This window comes from Crinia signifera, chromosome 2 (genome assembly GCF_055691185.1).
Source record: "Crinia signifera chromosome 2, ASM5569118v1, whole genome shotgun sequence".
NCBI lineage: Eukaryota > Metazoa > Chordata > Amphibia > Anura > Myobatrachidae > Crinia > Crinia signifera.
The window spans coordinates 369,532,023-369,549,969 of record NC_139218.1 but is presented as its reverse complement, the minus strand read 5'-3'; the positions used below and the strand labels follow the sequence as shown (position 1 = coordinate 369,549,969).

At 50.6% G+C, this 17,947-nt stretch overlaps 1 pseudogene across 1 annotated transcript in view; it reads right to left on the bottom strand.

Annotated features, from left to right (window-relative positions):
- Nucleotides 1-12,787: 12,787 nt before the first annotated feature.
- LOC146058564 (hydroperoxide isomerase ALOXE3-like) overlaps nucleotides 12,788-17,947 on the bottom strand; it is a 28,515-nt pseudogene continuing 23,355 nt past the window's right edge. Inside the window, exons 14-15 of the transcript XR_014469868.1 lie at nucleotides 13,443-13,550; nucleotides 12,788-12,967 (exon numbers count right to left, since the gene is read on the bottom strand). The product of XR_014469868.1 is annotated as a hydroperoxide isomerase ALOXE3-like (transcript). The remainder of the gene's footprint in view (nucleotides 12,968-13,442; nucleotides 13,551-17,947) is intronic.

Genomic DNA, 17,947 nt, shown 5'->3' with positions numbered 1-17,947 from the left:
ATAAGTGAATTTTCCTCCACAAACAGACCTTACTATAAAGATACCTGCTGAGTACCACCTGAGGGACGCATGGTATTTTATAAAGAGTCTTATTTTGTTACAGTGTCTACATTAACAATTTACATATTTCATTGAGGGCTACATTATCTCAACTTGAGCTACAGGACAAATGCTATGGGTGACATTCTATGGGATGCGATTTGCGTTTTTTGGCGTTAATTAGACCACAAAATGGCGATATCGCATTTTTCCTTAAAATCGCCAATTTAATGGGTACGTTAAGGGACTGAAATCGCATATTATGTGCGTTAAGGTATGCGGACCAAAAGTGCAAGATTAATTCGCATTTTTATCGCATCCAGATGTTTTCCAATACAAAAGTATAGAAATCGCTTATTTAATGCGATGCGCATTCGCAATTCGCACTTTTTAGGTGTCTAATTATCGCACTTATTTCAGACCAGGTTCTGTTTGGCGATTTGGCACAGAACTCATTTTGGTCAAGTGCACACATGGTTAATTTCACCACAGGTGCCCTCATTTTCACTCACAAACACCCCTACATAAACCCCAACATCAGTAAGGACACCTGTGAGGGTTTAAATCATGTAGATTTTGCTGACTATTTTGAAGTAGCTTATCTGAGATGTGTCCTATTTGGAGGAGCTACGCAGGAGGGAGTAAGCTGCGCAACAGATCCTGGTAGCCCCCCGACTACTGGGTACCCCACGTATGTATGGTGCTCGCCTGTACCTGGACTCCCTGTCGGATCAACAGGTTGTGGGGATGGTTACGCTGAACCCCATTAACCTGTTGGAGTTATATGAGCAGGTGAGAGATGATTTTTACCATTTTGTGGGAGCCAACTATGCAGTGTCTGCCCAGCACAAATTAATGTGGACTATTTGTCCACAGCCTCCACTCAGTCTGTGACCTCATGGGCCTTGGTGGTATCACAGTCCACTTTGTCTAAGCATTTTACTCAACTGTTACTTGCTATAAAGAAGTTGTTGCGGACATACATCAGCAGCCGTTACTTTTCTGGTAAGCACATGTGCCCTGTACTCCAAAATGTACCAGTGTTGTCAGTGTACTCCTAAACAAATTATTGACCAATGCCATCTGTTTCCACCCACATTTAACCTAATACAGTCCCCAACGAATGCACATGGTGGTGCTGACCTATCCCTTGCTGCTATCTAGCTTGTAAGTACTTTTGATACATGTATGAATGAAGTTTGCAGTCAAACATGGCTCACTGGTGTTGTGGAACTACATGTGCCAGCATGCCCAGACACACTACAACCATTACAGTCCAAACCATGAGTGTCAGAGCCTGCTGGAATATGTAGATCCACAACCTTTGCCAGCCAAGGAGTTATACCACACTACTTTAGTGCAATCCCATAGTCATATACCATTACAATATGTTATAATTCACACATTAATTTGTATTTAGAAAAAGACACAAACACAATGGTATGCGGGTAGCAATTTTTACTTCTGTCTTTTTTTTAGAAGCATTCTGCATTTTGACATGTGGAAAATAACAACTGTGGGGCCATGTAACAAGATGTTTGGCATTTCACAAACTGAACAAACATATATAGCAGCTACCTTCTCCCAGCATCAGGCAGCCCTACACCACTTCTAGACCCTGCACCAAGCCCAACACGGGTCCTCACACTCCGACGGGGTGGGGAAGTGGGGGAGCCACTTATTGGGGTGCTGGATACACTGCTGAGGGTTGATGCTGCGCCACCTCCCACATTGGCTTCCTGCTGCTGTATTTGGGCCTGCATAGCTAGTAAGGCATTGGTCTGCGCTGTGCATGATTGGGTTAGTGCTGTGATACTTTGCTCCAGGCTGCCAATATGCCTATTCTGTTCCCTTATTGCAGCAGTTAGTTCTGCAAAACGGGTGTCAATGCTGTTAGCAATGCGCACATGAGTGCCTACACCTACCCGTACACTACGTGCAATTTTGCGTAACTGAAGGAAGGTGTCACGCATGTACCCCTGTATATTACCTATTTGGAGGTTTTGGGAGGCCATGAATTCTAACTGTTTGTCCTTGAAATTAACCAAGGAGTTAGCTACTTGGGAAGCAGAAGCTGCTGTATGGGGTGTGGGGGTGGGTTGGGAGACACCCCACTTGGGGGAAGATCACTCTGTGACGAGGTCTGCATTTCTTCCTCTGTCGCAAAGGTGTCGACCGGATCAAGAATGATGTCCATTTCGTCTAATACCAGTATTGAAGAATCTGTTTGGTTTGTCCCTAGTTGTATAGCACCTGTGGATACAGATGAAGAGGTAAGTATTGATGCATATATACTATATAGGCCACACTGTCGTCTATACTGTTTTACATAGGGCTATAGATGGCTGACGCACATACCTAGGGGTGTTATGTACTTACACATGTACCCCGATACAGCATGCAACATTGACATTAATAATATATCACATGCCTAGCTCTGATAACATTCATTTCCGTTGCAATGTAGCTGCTGGAGCTGAATGTAGTGTGAGATATTGTTGATGTGACATGGGTGTGTGTACTGTATGTGTAATGGCGTGTTTTTTGTTCATTTACCTGCTTCCACAGATTCTGTAGCAATGGGCCTTCTGTTCTTGGATGCGTGAGCACTTCGGGATGGACAATCTGTGCAAGGAAAGATGGGCAGGCATTATGGACCTTGCTATGGCTAAGCTGTTTCTGAAAACATGCATTGAATTAACAATAATGGACAATACCCAATGGATAAGGACTGCATTATTTCTTCACCACCTTTTTTTTTGTTTATAGGCAAAGATTTTATTTTAAGATTATTAGTAAACTAGTGTACACATGACAACTATTGGTTAATCGGTGGTATGTTGGCATGGCAGCTAAACCACCAGTACACCTCAGGGTTTTTGTACACATACATGTTAGCCTGCTAGAAAGCATGTTACAGTGTTAATCAATATGAGTAGTTGTGGAACTACAGGGCCCAGCATTATCAGCAATTTAAAAGTAGGAGCAGGAATTTTCTTGTGCATGCGATTGCTGGGCTATGTAGTTCCACAGCAGCACTTTACAAAGCATAACAATACAAGTGCACATTACAGCTATAATACATTGGCATGTATGTTAAAGTTTGCATGGGGTCACACTTACCAGCTCTGGATGGCGTTTGCGGCCTATCGGTATCCGCCACGTGCATGCCAGGCAGGACCTCAGGGGGTATGATGCGCTTCAGCTTCACCTCATACGCATTGTAGCACACAGTGGTGGGGCTTCCTCCTCCAGTCTTGGTGGCCTCCTCCATCTCCATTGCCATTTTATGTTTCAACTGCCTTTTGATGTCGTTAAATCTTTTTTTGACATTGCGGACCAGGCGCTTGTGCTGACTGACAGCGTTCACCGCCTGGGTGATGTCCTTCCACATAGCCCTTTTGCACTGTGCAGTGGTCTTGTAGTTAGATTTTCCAAGCAAACGCTCAAACACTGGCAGGATAGCCCGGACAAGTGCTACATTTTCTTCATATGAAAATCTGACCATCCGGCCACTTTTGGTGCGACCAGCTTCCTCCTCCTCATTTTCAACACCAGCCATGTCGCTCCTCCTCCTCCATGCCAGTGTCTTCCTCCTCCTCACCAGAATCTTCCTCCACCTCTGACATGTGGCCCTCCTGCAGCTGGTGTGGGGTATGGTCTAGGACTTGGCTGTAGGATGGGGATGCCAGCGGATCCTCAACCTCCTCCTGCTGGGGCTGGACGCCCAGGGTCTGGGCTGAGGCTGGCCTTGCTGTGGCCATGCTGCCTGCCACACTGCTGGCTCTCCCACTTGTCTGGCTGCTGCCACTGCTCCCTCTGCCACTGCTCCCTCTGCCACTCCTCACTCTGCCACTGCTTCCTCTGCCACTCCTCACTCTGCCACCAACACCTCTTCCTGAACTCAAACTGCCACTGCTCCTCTCCATGCTCCTTACTTCCTATCAAAGATTGAAATGGCGCCAATGCCCCTTTATATAGGGGGTGTGATGCATAATGGAGGGGACACAGGTGGGCCAATAGGTTGGGGGGTTCTTAGTCATGCGGAGACAGTTTTGTAAATCGCACTCCGGTTGGTCCAAAACTCGCACATGACCGGCGGAAGAAATCACAGTTTTTTGTTACTTAAAATCGCACCACTTCGCCGCAAATCGCCCCTCTTCGCACTTTTCAACCTCCAATGCGCATCACATTAAATATGCGAATTTTTACTGAAAAGTGCGAATTGAAAAAGGGCGATTTGCGGCGATGTGGTGCGCGAAAAAAACATGCGCATTTAGCGCAAACCATAGAATGTCACCCTATGTGTTTGCAGGGCAGAAGGAAAATGCTCTTGATGGTGGATAAGCTGCCCAAGTGATAGGCCGAGGTGTGGAGTATGGTAGGAACCACTGCAGCTTCTTAAACTGCTTATGCTATGCTGTGACCTATATGCTGAAAATGCTGTAACCTTCATTACGATACTGATTACGGGTTGACTATCAGTTTAAATGGCCGACAGTCGGGATCCAGACTGACAGGGGCTATTCTCCCGCAAGGGGCTTCATTGCGCTTGTCCCCCTGTCAGAGCACCGGCAGTCGGGATACTGACCGTCAGGATACCGATTGTCGGACCGCCATACCACACCCACTGATTACGTGGTATGCTGTTTACCTGCTATGAAAAATAAAGACCAAGACTATATGATCCATTGTATGGGCTCAATTAATCAAATATACTACACAGCGTGACAAAATCAACAATAGAATCTTCATCACTGCTCTAAATTAAATCAAAGCGAGGGCCGCATAGGCTGGAGGGAATATAAGAGCCTTTGAGTTTGGTGTCCATAAGTAGATCAGATCAGCAGCAGCGTCAAGCCTATGTAAATAGCAGTGAGTGGCAGTTAGTTCTAGCCAATCAGGTAGCAGGAGAGGGCGGTAGCCAGTGAGGTTATATTAGTGGGCAAGAGACAGGAAATGAGCCTCTTTGAAGCTGGATCCAGTGGAAAGAAGTCGCGGTGCAGCTGAAGCTAAGTTACCTCTTACTTACTGTTTGTGCTTGCATCTAATATGTCTGGCCGCCCCAAGCGCTCAGCTCCCCCTCCCCGATGGTTGGCTGATGCTGCCCGTCCGCTGTCCAGCGCTGCCGCGCGCGGTGGCGGGCGGACGCCACGCGGCCGCAGCTACCACACCGCCCCTTCCTCCCCTGGATCCCCTGCCCGCCCCAGCACATCCTCGCTGGGAGCGGGCGTTGCCGCAACACGGAGCGCGGCCGGCGCGCAGCATAGTGCTGCCGCCGGCGCGCCCGTGATGTCACAAGCCGCAAGTCACGCGGCGGGGAGTGACGTGGGAACGCTGTTCCCCGATACACCTCCCAGCAGCGCGGCGGTGGTCGGGTTAGACCACGCTGCCGACGCGCTGACAGGCTCCGGCCTGCTGGCATCTGGCGCCCAGGCCAGGAGCCCGTTTGACACGCGGGGGATGCTGGCCCCCGTTTCTCCTCAGGGCAGGGGGCCTCTCCGCTCATCCACGCCGGCGGGGAGTCCCATGCAGCAGATCTCAGGGGGCCCCGCAGCGGGGGCTATCCCCATGGGGCAGGGCCCCGTTATCGCCATAGGTGGGGGTGGACTGGTGCCACCCAGGGGTGGTTTAGCAGCAGGTATGTTTCCCACGGCAGCTCTGTTGGTGCAGGTGACATGGGACCCTGGGGGGCAACCCGGCGCCCCAGCACCTTCACAGCCAGCTGCTCAGGGTTTTGCACAGCAACAACACTGGTTCCAGGGACCTGGCGCAGGTGTTGGTTATCAGAGTGGTTTTCAAGGGCAGGGTTTTCATCAGCAGGGCGCACAAGGATATGGCGCCCCTGGCATGCCAGCAGGATACCCCCCTTTCCAACAGGCTGCTCCCCAACCACAGGCTCCACAGCCTTGGGCTTTTAATACCCCTCCTGCTCCAGCGCAGCAGGCTTTCACACGTGGACAGCAGTACTTTGGGCCTCAGGCCCAGTGGGCTCATGCACCGGGTTTCCCTTATTTTGCGGGGGCAAGCGGGGTGCCTGGGGGGCCTCACGGCCACAGCGGCGTGGGCTACCCACAGCACCCTGGGCAATACTGGCCGGCCGGCCGGCCAGCAGCAGGGTTACACTGGGACACCTTATTTTCACCCTTACGCTCAGCCGCAGTCTGGGGCTGCACAGCAACCCCACTGTCCAGCCGCAGGGGGCGGGGCAGGACGGCGAGCGCGCAGGGGTGATGCAGGCGATTCATCACTGTTCCTTCCTACAGTTAATGCAGTGCCTTTGTCTCCCGGGTCCAATACAGGTACAGGGCGTGACTCTAGAGCTGGGGGATCCTTTGGCAGCAGTGAGCAGGTGACCGTACAGGATGGGACGCGGTCACCTAGACCGCCGACGCCAAACACCTCGGGCACGGGCAGACGTGGGAGCCCATCCAGTACTGCAGCTGGCGAGCTGCCCAGCACACCGCCGAGGGCCCCTTTGTTGGCATCAACCATCAGGGTCACGGATCCGGGGCCTCTAGCCTCCACTCCGGCTGAACAGGGAGACACATCTGCGGGTGGTGAGCATACTGACTCTTCTGGTTGTGAATCATCATCTGGTCAATCATCCGCTAGCAGCGATGGTTCAGGGTCCCCTAAGCGCCCGCGTAAATTTGCGAAAATGGTGGCCCGCGCTGTAGCCAAGAAAGTGGCGGGTAAGAAACGCACTAGGAAGGATGGCGGACAGGGGGAGGGTCCACCCGCAGGGGACATGGTTCATTGCTCAAACACCGCAATATCGCGGGGTTTGCGCAAGGGTATCAGGGATAAGATCAGGAAGGGCAAGTTTGTAGACCTGTTTTCCCTTACCACTGACATGAAGAAGGACTTGGACAAGGCCAAGAAAGCAGCCGGTAACAGCGAGCTTGCTTTCAAAAGTTTTCACAACTGGCTCAAAGGTTTCTTGGTCTTTTCCTCATGTTACATCAGCACCAGGCCAGAGGAACATGCTAATGTTCTGCGTTATCTTTACTTAGTAAACGAGACGTTCATTTCCTACAAGGGCTCCGCCTGGCGTGACTACGACGAAAAGTTTCGTCTTAACCACGATGGGGCCAGGATTATGCCAATGGGGTGCAAACACGTAGAGATCTGGTTGGAGGTTATTGGTAAGGGCCAGCCATCCTCTGATCCAGCCACTAAGAAGCCCTTTCCCGGGGGTAAACCCGGGGCTAAGCCCGGCAGCAAAGGGAAGTGCTTTGCATTTAACGACGGCAAATGTGACCGAGGCGCTAAGTGCCGTTTCCGTCACGAGTGGCGTTATTGCGGGGCTGGCCACCCCGGTAAGTCCTGTCGGGCTCCAGGTCGCCAGGCCGACCAGGGTGAGCCCGGCACTAGCAGTAAGTAAGGCTCCTTCCCCCATCGTTGTCCCGGAATTGATACGCAGGCTAGACCGCTACCCAAATGGGGCTGACGCTAAATTTTTAAGTCTCGGTTTCTCCGAGGGTTTTCGCCTCCCCATTCCCCAGGCAGTCTCAGTGGTATCATACAAGAACCTCAAGTAAGCGAGGGATTTCCCCGAGGTGGTAAGGAACAAGGTGCAAGCTGAGATCCGCCTTGGGCGTATGGCGGGGCCTTTTCCAGCTGACCCGCTACCTGGGATGTGTTTCTCCCCTCTTGGGGTAGTTCCAAAGAAAACCCCAGGCAAATATAGACTGATTCAGCACCTGTCTTACCCCCACGGGGCGTCCATTAATGACGCCATACCCGAGCAGTTTTGTAGCGTTCACTATCAATTATTTGATGAGGTCCTTGTCATGGTCCGGGGTTTCGGCAACGGGGCACTTATGGCCAAATTAGATATAGAGTCGGCATTCAGGCTACTTCTCCTACACCCCGAGTCTTTTAGGTTCATGGGGTTCCACCTAGACGGGGGTATATTTATTGATAAGTGTTTGCCCATGGGCTGCTCGGTCTCCTGCTCCTACTTTGAGAAATTCAGTTCATTTTTACACTGGTGCATTCAAGACGTCACAGGCTGTAGTGGCGTGGCGCATTATCTGGACGACTTTCTCTTTGTGGGACCCGGGGGGTGCGACACATGTGCAAACATTTTGGCCTCTGCAATGCAAGTTATGGAGTCTTTAGGAGTACCCATTGCTGCAGATAAGACAGAGGGCCCTACCACGGTTCTGTCCTACCTCGGCATCGAGATAGACACGGCGGCAGGTTGCTGCCGGCTCCCAGAGGACAAGGTATGCAAGCTGCAGGCCCTCATTAGGGAGTGCGGGCAGAGGAAGAGGGTCAAGTTACGGCAACTACAGTCCTTGCTAGGATCTTTTAATTTTGCTTGTCGCATCATCCCGATGGGTAGGGTGTTTTGCCGTAAGATAGAGAGGTCTACGGCGGGGTGAGGCAACCCCATCACACCGTTAGACTGTGCAGAGAGATTAGGGACGACCTTATGGTCTGGTCGGTTTTTCTCGACCAGTTCAATAGGGAACTCATCTGGCCTTCCGACCCCGCCTCTAACCTTGAACTTCAGCTGTTCACGGATGCGGCGGGGTCCACGGGTTTCGGCGCGTATTTCAATGGGGAATGGTGCGCGTCGGGGTGGCCTCAGTCGTGGGTTGATCGAGGTTTCACGGTCAACCTGCTGCTTCTGGAGCTGTTCCCGATTATAGTATCTGCGGAGACAGGCTGTAGTGGCGTGGCGCATTATCTGGACGACTTTCTCTTTGTGGGACCCGGGGGGTGCGACACATGTGCAAACATTTTGGCCTCTGCAATGCAAGTTATGGAGTCTTTAGGAGTACCCATTGCTGCAGATAAGACAGAGGGCCCTACCACGGTTCTGTCCTACCTCGGCATCGAGATAGACACGGCGGCAGGTTGCTGCCGGCTCCCAGAGGACAAGGTATGCAAGCTGCAGGCCCTCATTAGGGAGTGCGGGCAGAGGAAGAGGGTCAAGTTACGGCAACTACAGTCCTTGCTAGGATCTTTTAATTTTGCTTGTCGCATCATCCCGATGGGTAGGGTGTTTTGCCGTAAGCTAGAGAGGTCTACGGCGGGGGTGAGGCAACCCCATCACACCGTTAGACTGTGCAGAGAGATTAGGGACGACCTTATGGTCTGGTCGGTTTTTCTCGACCAGTTCAATAGGGAACTCATCTGGCCTTCCGACCCCGCCTCTAACCTTGAACTTCAGCTGTTCACGGATGCGGCGGGGTCCACGGGTTTCGGCGCGTATTTCAATGGGGAATGGTGCGCATCGGGGTGGCCTCAGTCGTGGGTTGATCGAGGTTTCACGGTCAACCTGCTGCTTCTGGAGCTGTTCCCGATTATAGTATCTGCGGAGCTGTGGTGCTCTAGGCTGGCCAACCAGAACATAGTGTTCTGGTGTGATAACCTGGGGGTGGTACACGCCATTAATAACCAGAGGGCAGCTTCTCCTGAGGCTCTGCGCCTGCTACGGCATTTGGTTCTGCTCTGCTTACGGCACAACATTCAGTTTAAAGCCAGGCATGTCCCGGGGGTGGAGAACAACATAGCAGATGCCCTCTCGAGGTTTCAATTCGCAAGGTTTCGCGAATTGGCCCCAGAGGCCTCCCCCATAGGGCTTATTTGTCCCCCTTTTGTGTGGCAGATCATAGAGCAGGCATGATGGACCTGGCTCTACTGTCTTTGGCCCCCTCCACTCGTAGAACTTATGGTGCCGCATGGCGAGATTGGGTGGACTTTCAGGGCTCCCCCGAAGCTAGCGGTAAGTCAGAGGAGGACAGGCTGCTGGCGTTTGTATGGGGTCATCATAGGCGGGGCAGGTCAAAGTCGGCTATGGCGGCGGCATTGGCGGGCATCGCTTTCTATTCGCGCTTGCGTGGCGAACCTGACCCCACAAAGTCATTTGTGTTGTCTAAGGCCATGAAGGGTTGGGCACGGGTGCGTCCGGTTCCCCCGGATTCCCGTAAACCCATAGATATAGGCATACTAAGGGACCTAGTCGGTTCTTTGGCCACAGTGGCGGAGAGCGTATACGAAATGTCATTGTTCAGGGTGGCTTTTACAATTGCGTTTCACGGCGCTTTTCACATTAGTGAGCTAGTAGCAGCCAGCAAAAGCTCCGCCTCCGGGTTACTGGGGGACAATGTAGTATTCCGGGAAGGGCAGGTGCTATGCAAGATTAACAGGTCCAAAACGGATCAGAGGGGTAGGGGCCACTGGGTCACCCTTAACGCGCAGGCTGAAGCGGCCGTGTGTCCAGTGTCCTGGGCTAATGAGTATAACTCCCGCAGGCCAGAGGCTGCCTTGCAGTTTTTGTCGCACGTCGACGGGCTACCACTGACCCGATTCCAGTTTTCTGCTGTGTTTCGGAGATGCCTGGTTGAGCTGGGTCTGCGGGAGCAGGATTTCGGAACGCATTCCTTCCGAATTGGGGCTGCTACTTGCGCAGCGGCGGCAGGATGTTCACCTTCTGCCATTCAAGCAGTTGGTAGCTGGAAATCCTCCGCATACAAGAGTTATGTAAGATTAGATAAGTTGGATAAGTAGTAGTTAAGCGCCTGTTGCTCCGGCTCAAAAACGATTGTTTACAATCGGTTCTGGAACGATAAGCGTTCCGGAATCGACGGTGTGAAGGGAATTTTTTACTTTTTCCTGCATTGTGAACTAATTCAATTGGCTGTCCCCTAAAGTTCACAGGAGGTTTTTTAAGTTTTTCACCTTCACTTGGGCCGTAGTTAATGCATTTCGTTGTGTGTAAAGTTCCATATGTTAACCGCTAGGTTTTCTCTTTTTCAGCTCCCCCCCCTTCCCTTACGGCTCTGGGCAGGGTTTGGTTGGTAGGGCATTCTTTTATTTTTTGGGCTGCTAGGCATCCACTAGCCTCCAGTTCTCCAGTCCTGGAGAGGGCACTTAGTGTACAATGGTTTGGAATCAGGGGCCTACATTGGGACAGTTTATGGGAGCTTCTATCCGCCAAAGCCAGTAAAGGGGGCCGCCCGGATGTTCTGGTTGTGCATTTAAGAGGCAATGACCTGCTCAAAAGGACAGGCATTGAGCTCACCATCAAGATCAAGACGGATTTGGTACGCCTGGCAGACCTCTGGCCAGGTGTGAGGATTGTGTGGTCCGACATAGTTCCCCGCATTAATTGGCGGGGCTGCCGGAATGTGAAAGCAATCGAGAGGGCCAGGAGGAAGTTGAACCATGCGGTGTCTAGGCATGTGGTAGCTATGGGCGGCACGGCGGTTAGACATCCCACCATTGTTACAGATTCAGTAGAATTATACAGAACCGATGGTGTCCACCTTTCGGACGTAGGCATGGCCGTGTTCTTGCAGGACATTTTCCTTAGGTTAGTTTAGTACAGTTAGCGTAGGGGTATTTGTTTAGGATGGCGGGGCCTGGGTACACGAGGTAACCCTACCGGGTTGGCGTGACCAGGCTGTGGCGAGAAGGAGCTCTCGACCAGCAAACAGGTGGGTTGTCAGGTGGTCGCTGTGCGGTATTGCCCCCCCTTTGCCAAGAAGGCGGGCGAGTCCCCAGTTCCGGCTGGGGGCGTTGGTCCTTCCTGGAAGGCCACGTCATGCAATAGAAGGGGGCGGTATGTCCGTCACAGTGCAGGCTGTACCCACAAGAAGGGGTGTGGTCATTGGGGGCGCTAAGGTCGCTACCATGGCACACCCGTGAGTGGGCTGGTCTCAAGCGCTTTCTTTGCCATCCCTTATTACAAATAGGGGTCATACCACTTAAATAAACATATATGACCTTTTAACCTTACGCAGTTGGTGTCAGTGTCTTTATTTATAGATAAGGTGTTTGGTGTCAGTTATTTCTAGGCATAAGTGTTAGAAAGGTATGAATAACAACAACATAAGTCAATAGGCGCCTTAATCAGAGCGAGGGCCGCATAGGCTGGAGGGAATATAAGAGCCTTTGAGTTTGGTGTCCATAAGTAGATCAGATCAGCAGCAGCGTCAAGCCTATGGAAATAGCAGTGAGTGGCAGTTAGTTCTAGCCAATCAGGTAGCAGGAGAGGGCGGTAGCCAGTGAGGTTATATTAGTGGGCAAGAGACAGGAAATGAGCCTCTTTGAAGCTGGATCCCCACCCTCCCTACCCTTTTTCTCTGTGCTACCTGGCATACAGCCTTTTCACCAAATTTGGTTCGCTATTTTCATAGTTATAGTTAAAAATTGGCGAGAAGGCGCTCTCGACCAGCAAACAGGTGGGTTGTCAGGTGGTCGCTGTGCGGTATTGCCCCCCCCCTTTGCCAAGAAGGCGGGCGAGTCCCCAGTTCCGGCTGGGGGCGTTGGTCCTTCCTGGAAGGCCACGTCATGCAATAGAAGGGGGCGGTATGTCCGTCACAGTGCAGGCTGTACCCACAAGAAGGGGTGTGATCATTGGGGGCGCTAAGGTCGCTACCATGGCACACCCGTGAGTGGGCTGGTCTCAAGCGCTTTCTTTGCCATCCCTTATTACAAATAGGGGTCATACCACTTAAATAAACATATATGACCTTTTAACCTTACGCAGTTGGTGTCAGTGTCTTTATTTATAGATAAGGTGTTTGGTGTCAGTTATTTCTAGGCATAAGTGTTAGAAAGGTATGAATAACAACAACATAAGTCAATAGGCGCCTTATAATACATCATTTATTGTATTTCCCTGAAAGGACCTGTCCAATAGAATTCATATGGACAATACAATTCAAGACATGAGAATCTGGTAGCTAGGTCAGGCATAATCAGTAGATCACAGACACTGGTCATGTTATACAGAGACACTGTTCTCAACCACACTCGGGTTCAAGTAGGGATATGGCAAACGAATTTTCTCGTTCCTCTCTTTAATGGAGCGGGAGATCTCAGCCAGCTTCTCCTGGAATTTCTTTATGTAGGTCTGTGGAACCTCCTCTGTAAAACGCACATCAGGGTACTGGCCCAGAGGTCTCTGCAAGGGAATGGGAAATCTTTTTAAATGGATGCCCTAAACACAATTGTTTTAAAAACTAGGTCCAAACATACATGTGAAGTTGTGTGTAATATTTGTGCTGGCAGTGTATCTGAGATCAGTGTTGCTATGTATCACAGCCACTGTGGAGAAACCAATCATCAGGCATTAGGATTCACTCTCCTAAGCCCGCCCCAGACTCTCATTGAATAGTTTCACAGGAGTCTGGAGGTGGGATTAGGAGAGTGAATCCTAATGCACGTCCCGGGTTCTGCACACTGGCTCTGATATACCGCGCCGCTGCCACTCCCGGATACTATACCAGCACATATATTGCATACATTTTCACATGTATGTTTATATGTACTGTAGAACCTCAGTAGAGGAACATAAAAGTACTAAACCTTATTGCAATATTCATAGTTGCCACCAGTACTAGCCACACAGTGGATATGCCCAAACTGGTAGTGTTTACTTCAGGCAATGCAGCCAGGATACTCTGGATTGTGCTGACCCCTTTTACTGTGGGAGGGGGGCTTCTCATCGATGGGGGACCATTAGGCATCCAGGTATAGAAGTCAGACTGCAATGATAAAACAGATCTTAAGGGCTTCATACACCAGCAGGGGGCAATCCTCGGATCCACCGACCTAGGCCCTTATTCTGATTGACGCGGACTTTACCGCATACTTTCGGATCGCGTCTTTACGGCGTCTGCGCATGCGTGGAGAACGCAACGCGCATGTGCCACGCCTTGACTCGGTACCAGTTCGGCCAAATCCCGTCCAGAACTGTTCACCGCTATCATTCGGGAAATAGGGGCGTATTATGGGCGTCATGCGGAATGACACATGGGCGTAGTTTCAAAGTGGGCCAAACGGGGCGGAAACATGGGCGGACACGGGGGAGTACACTTATGTTGGGGGGCGTACATTCGGAAACCACTCCGAATGCACGCGATCAAAAAGGGCAGAAATGTGCGGTGTCCACAAGTGTACTATTGCTTTGCGGACACCACTCGTTCATGCGGTAGGCGAACGTACGCCTAATGACTACAACCATTAACACCTGAACCCAATAGAATCTACTCCTTTACTCATTACTCACTAATAGGCCGCTTGTCAGTGCTTTAATTGAAACCATTGCTGCTTCAAGGAAACCTTACTAGTCCCCCACATATGCTGTACTTGTCAGACACTTTCAAACTGCTAACAATGGACATGACAGAATATTAATACTATCAATACACATGTGTATTTGACATGTACTCATGAAACCACACATTTTGGGTAAAGTAAACACATTTATTTATATTTATGTCACAGTCAATGCCAGTGTGATGCAATGACCATAAAATAATACATACAAACAATAAACAACATGGCAGGAATGCAGCAAAATAAATAATAATACAAAACAAATATAATTGCACACAGATGGACTCCAGCACCTCCTATGTGCCACTGCACATGCAGCCAGTGGGAAATGAGGAGGCTGCTGGCCCTTCTACAGCAGGGCAAGCTGCACCTGACCATTCAACAGCAGGGCACCCTACACCTGGCCCTTCTGCAGCAGGCCAACCTGCAGCTGGCTCATATGCACCATCAGCAGAATCATTTGGAACACAACCGGGGACTTCACAAGATAGTACCATGGCCATCACTTCAAGTACAGCTGACAGTAATGGCAGGCAAAAGAGGGCAACAGGGGAACCACAAAGGACATATGAAGCAAGGGCTCATCTGGTTACCCTCAGCACGTGATTGGACACAAGAAGCTGACACACACAGCACAATGGAAGATTTGGGAACACATAACGGCGGAGATTAATGCAGCCACAAGTTCATTTCCGACCACGTTTGGCCTTGGTAGGCTCCTTGGCCTGTGCAGCAGCTCTTCGGGGACGGCCAGATGCTGGGGCAGGTGGAGCAGATGATGTGGAGGGGTTGGCTGGTCTACCCCTCCTGCCAGCAGGGAGTGTTGCCGGTGGTAATGCACCAGAAACGGATGACATTAGGACCCTGTTGCTGGTAACCAGCTCCACCATAAGCTCATTATGGTGGAGGAGGAGATCATTTTGGCGGGTGGCTTGCTCGGCCAGCACCTGAGCACTTGCAGCCATGGCCTGCATGCTCGCAGCCATGGACTGCTGGGTGCTGACCAAGCTCGCCAGGATCTCCTCGGTCCTACGCACCCGTTCTGATGCCAAGTCTCCCTGCTGGTTGATGTCCCCAAGCACCTGGGCCAAGGCGGCCAAATCGGCTTGGCCCGATGCCTGCTGCTGCACAGGCCTACCTCTGGGGCCAGGTGGCACGGACTCCTCCACCTCCTGAGCAGAGTCGTCACCAAGCGGTGGGGTGTCTGTGGGAAAAGATAAACACAATTAGGAGACATTCTACGATAATTACTTGCACAAGTTTATGGCATGACCAATATTTACCTTCCAGAAAAGACGCAAACACTTCAGCTGGGGCCTCGCTATCCATCGTGCTCACCCCCCTGATCTCCTCAACTGATATACAGCTCTCGGCCATCACCTCCAGGGGGGTGAGCTCTAGCCCTGATGGCATGGGCCCGGCCCCAGATGTCTGGCTGTGTTCCCACCGCTTGGTCATCTTCCTCTTCAGGTTGGTTTTGAAGTCCTGCCACCTGCAATGTAAGTTGACATATTAATACATGTCACTCCCAATGTTAGCTGTTGCAGCCATTGCTCTGTGCTACATATTACAACATGTGATTAATGTCCCATATATAATATTACATGCAACTATGATATCAACCGTTACAATACACATTCACAATCACCCTACTCGAACTCTCAACGAAATAACATGGCAATAATGTATGTGTATCGTAACAACCTCACGGCCCATTTGCTAAATGCATCTAAGCATCAATTCAATCATTACTTGGCTATTACTGGCCACATGTATCACAAAACAACTTGCCTCTTCTTCACATGGTCCGTCTCACGAACTTGTGGCGCTACTTCATTAATCTCTGCCGTTATCTGTTCCCAAATCTTCCATCTGCGTGTGTGTGTCAGCTTCTCGGATGGACACTCTATCCAATCACGTGCTCGGGGAACCAGGATGGCCAGCTCCTGTGCTTCATATGCCTTATTTTTTTTGGGTGGTTCCGCTGTTGCACTGGCTCGCCCCTTGCCACGTCCCTGGCCACGCCCCCTGGCACCAGTCGCTGCACTTGAAGTGCTGGCCATGGTACTACCTTGTGAAGTCCCCTGTTGTGTTCCAAACAATTCTGCTGATGGTGCATATGAGCCAGCTGCAGGTTGGCCTGCTGCAGAAGGGCCAGGTGTAGGTTGCCCTGCTGTAGAATGGTCAGGTGCAGGTTCCCCTGCTGTAGAAGGGCCAGCAGCCTCCTCATTACCCACTGCCCGCATGTGCAGTGGCACATAGGTGGTGCTGGAGTCCATCTGGTCAAATAGTTGCTGCAGCACTGGGTCCACCTCTGGTTGTGATCCAGACATGTTAGCAACAACATTGTCACCTTCTAATACACCTTTATATACTGTTCTGTTTGGCGGACATCAGCGGCAGCTGCGTTCCGTGCGTGAGCGTACGTCGCTGTTTTTTCGCGCCGCATACGGTGGCGGAAATTCCATTGTGTAAAACCTGGCGAAAGTTCTACATGAAATACTGGTCACCAATGCTAACATTGCATAGAATCTTCTGATACACCTGTGACTATTGCACAATACACATGCTATTTGCTAGCATGACATGACATTTGATTCATGACTACTGTGGTATTGTGGCGTTTTAGTGCAAGCTAAAAGTAGCCCAATCCCTTAGAGAATCCAGGCCACAAGTCATGCAATACTCATCTCTACTGTTATAGACCACACATGTGAGAGCCCTATAAATAGTGACTTCCTGCTAGAATCATTTGTCTCCAGATCTGGACTTGTCAGGGTCTAAGGTAAGCTCTTCCATGCTCCTTGTAGATATGATATCCATTAACAATGTAAGTGTATGAATGTATGCACCATTGCCTCACTGACTACAGATTGTTGGGCCAGCAAAGTGGGTGTATCATTATTGCAACATGTCACATGTTCACTATTTCACTCACAGGTCTTAAACCTGTGTGGGTTCATCTATTGCAGGACAACATGTCCCAGCAATAGATGAAATGTGTCATAGTACATGATGTCGGCAAAAAATGCTGACACCTTTATCTGTGTGTTTTGGACGGTGTGTATTGAGTTCATATTATTGTGTCATCATTAGAGAGTCAAATGGATCTGCGGGATTTCACGGGGCGGCCATCTATTGTACGTATTGAAGGCTACAAATCTATTTGTAGTGGGATATGGCCATTATGTGCATAGGTGCATCAGTATTTATGTTCATTTCTTTATAGGTTGCTGAAGCTATTATGCGCTACATGGAGAGGAGGCTAAGGGCACTTGCGGCTCTCCCCACTCGTCGGCCAAGGAGGCCAGGACGTGCTAGAATCTATCGCACACGGGTGACTCTGTTTGCTATGCCCGATGATGAGGTACTTACTAGGTACCGGTTACCGCCACATGTAATTCTGGATCTGCTCACCTTAATTCAGAGCGATCTGGAACCTCTACACGGGATCACGACAGCAATTCCGCCTCACACACAGCTGCTGGCAGTGTTGCATTTCTGCGCCTCAGGATCATTCCAACAAGTAGTGGCAGTACTTGCTGGAATATCTCAGCCGGCCTTCTGCCGAATCCTGAGGCGTGTGACGTCGGCCATGTTCAGGTGCAAGGGGCACTTCATGGCCATGACATTTGCCACCGAGACCCTGCGCAGAAGCCAGCAGGCCTTCCATCAAATTGCTGGCTTCCCTAATGTGATAGGGGCTGTGGATGGCACCCATGTACCATTTGTGCCTCCATCTCGAAGTGAGAAGATATATAGGAACCGCAAATTGTTCCACTCACTGAACGTGATGGTGGTATGTGGCCCATCCATGGAGATT